Genomic DNA, 6926 nt, shown 5'->3' on the forward strand with positions numbered 1-6926 from the left:
ATATATTGTTTTTTATAGCAACAATCTTTTAGCTCAAACCTGCTCGGGAGCAGTTTTTTTTTTATGTGAACAGGGTTCACTTGTGTCATTTCAAAAGAAGGTGACACTGGAGCGGTACATACACAGCTGCTGAAATTGTATTACAATCTAATAAAATCAGAAATTTTGTAATCTGCTCTGTCACAGGGGTTATATATTTTCAAAGGGTGCAAGAACATTATTGTTCTTTTTCGAGACTAATATGTACAGTACAATTTAACTACTAACAAATAATTTTAAGATGCCTACAGTTGAAGTCAGAATTATTAACCCCTCTTTGATTTTTTTTATTTTTTTAAATATTTCCTAAATTATGTTTAACAGAGCAAGGAAATTTTCACAGTATGTCTGAAAATATTTTTTCTTCTACAGAAAGTCTTATTTGTTTTATTTCGGAAGTGTTAAAAGCAGATTAAAATTTTTTAAAAACCATTTAAAGGTCTAAATGATTACAGATAAGGTCTGTTAAGATATATATTTTTTGATATTCTACAGAATAAACTATTATGTTTAGAAATGTGCAGGAAAATCTGCTCTCAGTTAAACAGAAATTGGGGGAAAAATAAACAGGGGGTTATTAATTCAGGGGGACTAATAATTCTGACTCCAACTGTTTAACACTGACGGCACTAGAGGTGTTTTCAATAGCCCTATACCATCCCTGGAGAAGCTCTGCAGGACATTGGACCTCCAGGATTAAGTTTTGGCACATCTATTTTCGAGGATTGAGAGATCTCTTCTTCTTTACAAACATGAGAACAGTCATTTTAGATCAGAGGTTGTTTCCTTTAGAAAAGCGGGTGGGGGGGGGGGGGGATTCAACGTAATGAAAGTGAGTAAATGATGACATTGTTCATTTGTGTGGATTATTTCTTTAAACTGCTCATTTAAGGGATTTTATTGTCCATTTTTTAATTTTCATATTGTTAAATTCCACTAGAGGGCAGCACTAACACACTTAAAAAAGAGACAACGAAGATCTGTTCATTAAAGAGGATCATGTTTAATGCGCTTGCCGTTTTAAACAGGCATGCAGAACCTTGTTTAGTGCAATGGGAACAATGAACCGTGAGTATACACACTTGAAAGGTTATTCTAGGCCACCTTAGAAGGTCGTTTTAAAAGGCTGAGTTGCATAAACTATTGTGCTTCTGAATATTGGCGTAATCGTATGAAATCCAGTTGGCCTCTGGTAAGTATTATATAGCCAGGCAGTGTCCTTCTTTTTGTCTTTCTTACAGCACAGTCAGTCTTTCTGTTTTAGAGTGACACAATCCATTCTTAGCCTGCTGTCCCACTTTAGCTTTTAATGAAGTCAGGAATAGTTTTCCCTCTCCTGTCCTTCTCTTACCTCTGCTGTATTTGCTTATTTGTCCAAGACAGCAGCTGGCAAACACAAGCTCCACTGAACACGATGAATCAAATTTAGGTCTGTACACAAAGCTGTAATTAGGGCTTATAAAACCACCCTAAAACTTTATTTTCATCTCAATGTATTGTGCATTTTCGAAGTGTTTGAATAAGGAAGTCACAGAATGAGGTTCATTTTTCAAGATGAGAATTATGGTGGCAGTGAGAGGAGAGGGTGACAAGATTGCCTTTTCTGGTTATGTAACAGCAGTAACAGGATGAATTCGTGCAGTTACAAAAAAAATTCTGTCCATTTTTGATCCAATCAATTCTCTGAACTCATTGGATGCTTTGTCAGTCATTATGCAATAACAACACCAACACAATGCTATTTTAATCAAGGACAATTTGAAGTTAAAGTGCTTTTTAAAAAAGATACTCTCCCCAGATGGATAGGAAAAACTTAAACTTCATAAAAAGATTGTATTAGTTCATGTTTTTATACTTGCAGAAAAAAAAGTACATGGTGATACAAATAATGTTCCTTGAAGAACAGTTTTGTACCTTTGTAACTTATATGGTAAGACCTCTTATGATACTGTTCTGTGCCTTTTATGGTACAACTGAAATGAAGGTACACAACTGTTCTCATCTTAAAGGTGCAAAAGTGTTGAACAACTCCTTTATTACAAAATCTATGAAAATAAATATGACTGGAAGACAAGGTGATTTATGAGTAATGTCCATATTAAATCACGAATCATCATTTAAAAGTACATATAGATTAAAGAAACTCTAATTAACATTAATTATTAAGTTCTATAATACAATAATACAAAACAACTGGTAAAACTATAGGTAAACTAAACATTTAAGGCATTTTAAATAAATGTTTGGTAAGCATTTCTGACACTGTTAAGGTATGTTTATGGATCAGATTTGTGCCTTTTATGAAGGTACAATAATGTATCTGCAAGTTTTAAAAAACAAAGGTGCATTTTGGTTTTCCTTGGTAGAAATCATGTCCTTAAACTGCAATGGTACAAATTTGTTTCTTTTTCTTAAGGTACAATTGTGTCTCATAAAAAGGTACTACCCCAGTGACAAGGGTTTGTACCTTCTTTTGTACAATATTGTACTATTTTTTCTGAGAGTGTACTAACATGAACAAACAACAAACAATTTATTTCAGTATTATAATATTTTGCTGACATTAGTTAATGAACATAAAGTTCTTCATGTTAACCCCCCAGTGCATTACCTAATGTTAACAAGCATGGATTTGAATTTTAATAATGCATTAGTAATGTATAAACAATGCTTAATTTATAAATGCTGTACTAGTACCCAGGGACGGGCAGTATTTATGATACATGTATTTCAAATCCGTATTTTAAATACAAAATTGTATTTTGTATTTGATAGGTTTGATGAAAATGGCTTAATATTTTATCAAATTACTTTAGAGTTCTCTTATTTTTGTATTTTTTTAAACATTTATTTATGTGCTTTTTGCATTTTATAAAACTACAACAATACTACAATAAAATACAAAAGAGAAGAAGAAAAAAACAATATATTACAATACTATAATAATACATATAAAATACAATATGTAAAAACTCTAACCTATGACAGAACAACTGAACAACAAAACACAGAGGGACAAACAACTGGTCATTTAATGCATAAACAAAAATTATAAAGTAACATTGTTCTTGTATTACCAGAAAAATGCATGATCCTGACTATTGTTTTATTGTCAAATAATAGTTTGGGCACATTATTAAAACATTATAGATTATAAATAGTGAATATTGATTACACTCAATCTTTAATTACTATGTTACTGACAGGGGTCATTGGTTAAGCCTGCGTTTCTTCCAAATCCATTAAGATGTTATAATATATGTTCCCATGTTTTATCAAATATTTGCAATTTGTCGTTATTGATATATCTCAACCTCTCCAAAGCAAGCATGTTTTTGATATCTCTACCCCACATACCAAATTTAGGTACAAATTCATTTTTCCACATTCTCAAAATCACCCTTTTGGCAATTACGTACCAAATAACATGGCTTGTCTTTCATATTTATTATGTTAATTGAGCATGCATGCATATGCTTAAGGCCTTTTTCCCAACTCTCCAAATCTATCTCTAACCCTAATTCATTCTCCCAGGCTGGTTTAACTTTGATTTCATCCACAACTTCCTTTCTTAACAGGATGCTATATAAATATTACACAGCTCCTCTATGTATAAGATTAAACCGGTTAATTTCTTCAAGCACTATTTTTGTATTTATTTTGTAACAATAGCAAAAAAAAAAAAAAAAAAAAAAAAACGAGGTTTCTGAAAAATTCTGTGAGCAAAAAATTACAATCACTCTTTATTTAGGATCATTTTAAAGTATTAAGAGGTTGAATAATCATTGTACAGAGATGATGGCAATTTTACTGGTCACATCTGCTATCAAACATTGTTTACTTCACTAAGTCAGTTTAGTGGGGAAAGGATTGGTCGAATAGGTCTAATTGATGGAAGTTTTGCAAAGAAATGTCATGCTCTGTAGTAAAAGTATTTTGTAGAATTTTTTTATAAAAAATGCTGAATTTTATTTTTATACACATTGTGGCTGCTGTGGTTTGTAGTTTATTTTGATACACTTAAAATGAAGGTATTTGGTATTTTATTTTAAAATACATTTCAATGTTTTTTTGAAAAACCCTTGTAGTACCATGCTGTACTAGTACCTTCTTAGCTCATGTCAGTAAATACATTAACTAATATTAATAATGTAAACTTATTGTTAAAGTGTGATCGAAAAATGTAAAGTCTGACCATCTGTCTTCAGTTATTGAATCCAAATAAATAGTGTATAGAAAGTAATAGTGTAAACAATCCAAAAATGGAACAGTGAAAAAAATAGCTGAATTAAAGACTATGGAGCTTATTATGGACTTTCAACAAATTATGACAAAAAAAAAAAAATCTTTCATTCATTTATTCAGCATTTGCATTTACACATATATATTACAGTCAATTTAGCTTATTCGATTCACCCATGAAGCATGTCTTTGGACTGTGGGGGAAACTAGAGAACATGAAAACTGGGAAACGCCAACTGACCCACCAGCCCCCACCCCCCAGGCCCCCACCACCCCTCCAAAAAAAAAACTAACATAAATGTTGTGACAGTCCGTCTTTGATTACTAAATCCAAACCATCTTTAGAAACGATGCAAAAGCAGCTAAATTGGAGACACCATCGTCTGTTTCTTACTTAACGTTTGAAATCACCTAAAGCCTCTAGAAAGACAAAAATCCTCACATGAAACATGATGGTTGAGGATTATTTGATATAAATCTGTGTTAATCTTCTGCCCTCAGACTGGGTTTCGTATGCACGATTTTTCTCATCCTCCTCACGCGTGGTGTATGAGTGAATGTGTGTGTGTGTGTGTGTGTGTGTGTGTGTGTGTGTGTGTGTGTGAGTGTGGAGGAGGATTACACATAAAAGCATGACCTCGTAGACTTGCAGTAAAATGATGAGGTCATGCTCATCCAGGACACTAATCTCTCTCTCTTGTGCTCAGGTGATTTCACTCTTCACTGGGAATTGTATGGGAGAAGGGGGATCCAAGATTTTGACATGTACTTGTTTTGGATGTGCTGTCGCCTCAGCAAGAAAGTCGCTGGTTCGAGCCTTGGCTGTGTCAGTTGGCATTACTGTGTGGAGTTTGCATGTTTTCTCCATATTGGCGTGGGTTTCCTCCGGGTGCTCCGGTTTCCTCTTTAGTCCAAAGACATGCGCTATAGGTGAAGTGAATAAACTAAATTGTCCGTAGTAAATATATGTGAATGAGAGTATATGGATGTTTCCCAGTACTGGGTTGCAGCTGAAAGGGCATCCGCTGTGTAAAACATTTGCTGGATAAGTTGGCAGTTCATTCCACTGTGGCAAACCCTGATGAATAAAGGGACTAAGCCAAACAAAAACGAATGAGTGAAACTTTGCTATTGTTAGAGAGTCAGTTTCAAGTATTAAACTACTTTAAAAGTACATTTGTATTTAATTTTGATTTTAATACGTTTTTGTAATGTAGATGAGGTACTACTGTAATGAAAAAGAAAACTGTTAACCCTATGGTCCTTCTGTGGTTCATTGAGCTGATTGAGATGCTACTGTACACATACAGAAGCACTAAAGCCATGAAGAACTAATTTACTCTCTTTATAGTTCTTTAAAAGTGTTTTTGTTTAGTTAGAGAAATAATAAAAATGACTTTAAATACAGTGCTTCCTGAAGATAATGTGTTTCTCAATCTTTTTGGCCTCAAGGCCCCAATAGGTAAATATTCCAGCTTTTGCATATCAATCTAAATCTTTTTACAGAGCCATTTTGTGAGTGTAGACCTGTTTTGTGAGACTATAAAATTTCACATTAATGTGCGTTTTGTACTAAAGTACTAAATGTAAAAAGAAATGTACTAGATCTACTAAAGTACTAAATTAAATACAGTTGTTTTAACACATTTTTGGGTCAAATACAACTGAGATTAATTACTTTATTTAGACTGAAATTGCTCTGGTTTCCCCCACAGTCCAAAGATATGCGGCACAGGTGAAATTAATAAACTAAATTGGCTGTAGTGTATGTGTGTAAATGTAAGAGTGTATGGGTGTTTCCCAGTGATGGGTTGCAGCTGTAAGGGCTTCTGCTGCAGAAAACAAATGCTGGATAAGTCGGCGGATCATTCCGCTGTGGCAACCCGTGATTAATAAAGGGACTACGCCGAAAAGAAAATGAATGAATGAAAGGATAGACTGAAATCAATTGAATCAATTGTTTATTTGATCCAAAACTGGGATGAAACAGTCGTTAATTTCCTTCAACTTAATTTCCTGCTTTATGAGGGGTCGCCACAGGAGAATGGACCAATTACTCTGGCATATGCCTTTATTGGTGGATCTCTCCTGCCTCGCCCATGCACAAACTTGTGAACCCCAAGTGCTGGGAAACACTCATACCCTCTTAATAATAGAATAAGACTAGTATAAAACATATTGGTTAAACAACACCTGACTTTACACTTACTTTTCTAAACAAGTCTTTAGGGCTGCCTTACCGTTGTTCACACACAACACTGACCCTGATATTGAATTAAACATTGATCTGCCTTGGCGTGAAAATGGCATTGCTGGGGAAATGCTAATATTGTAATGAATGTTGTATTTAACTTGTTTCAGTAATTCATTCATTCATTCATTTTCTTTTCAGCTCAGTCCCTTTATTAATCCAAGGTCGCCACAGCGGAATGAACCGCCAACTTATCCAGCACGTTTTTACGCAACGGATGCCCTTCCAGCCGCAACTCATCTCTGGGAAACATCCACACACACTCGCGGACAATTTAGCCTACCCAATTCACCTGAATCGCATGTCTTTGGACTGTGGGGGAAACTGGAGCACCTGGAGGAAACCCACGCGAACGCAGGGAGAACATGCAAACTCCACACAGAAACGCCAACTG

Source organism: Danio rerio, chromosome 3 (genome assembly GCF_049306965.1).
Source record: "Danio rerio strain Tuebingen ecotype United States chromosome 3, GRCz12tu, whole genome shotgun sequence".
Taxonomy (NCBI): Eukaryota; Metazoa; Chordata; class Actinopteri; order Cypriniformes; family Danionidae; genus Danio; species Danio rerio.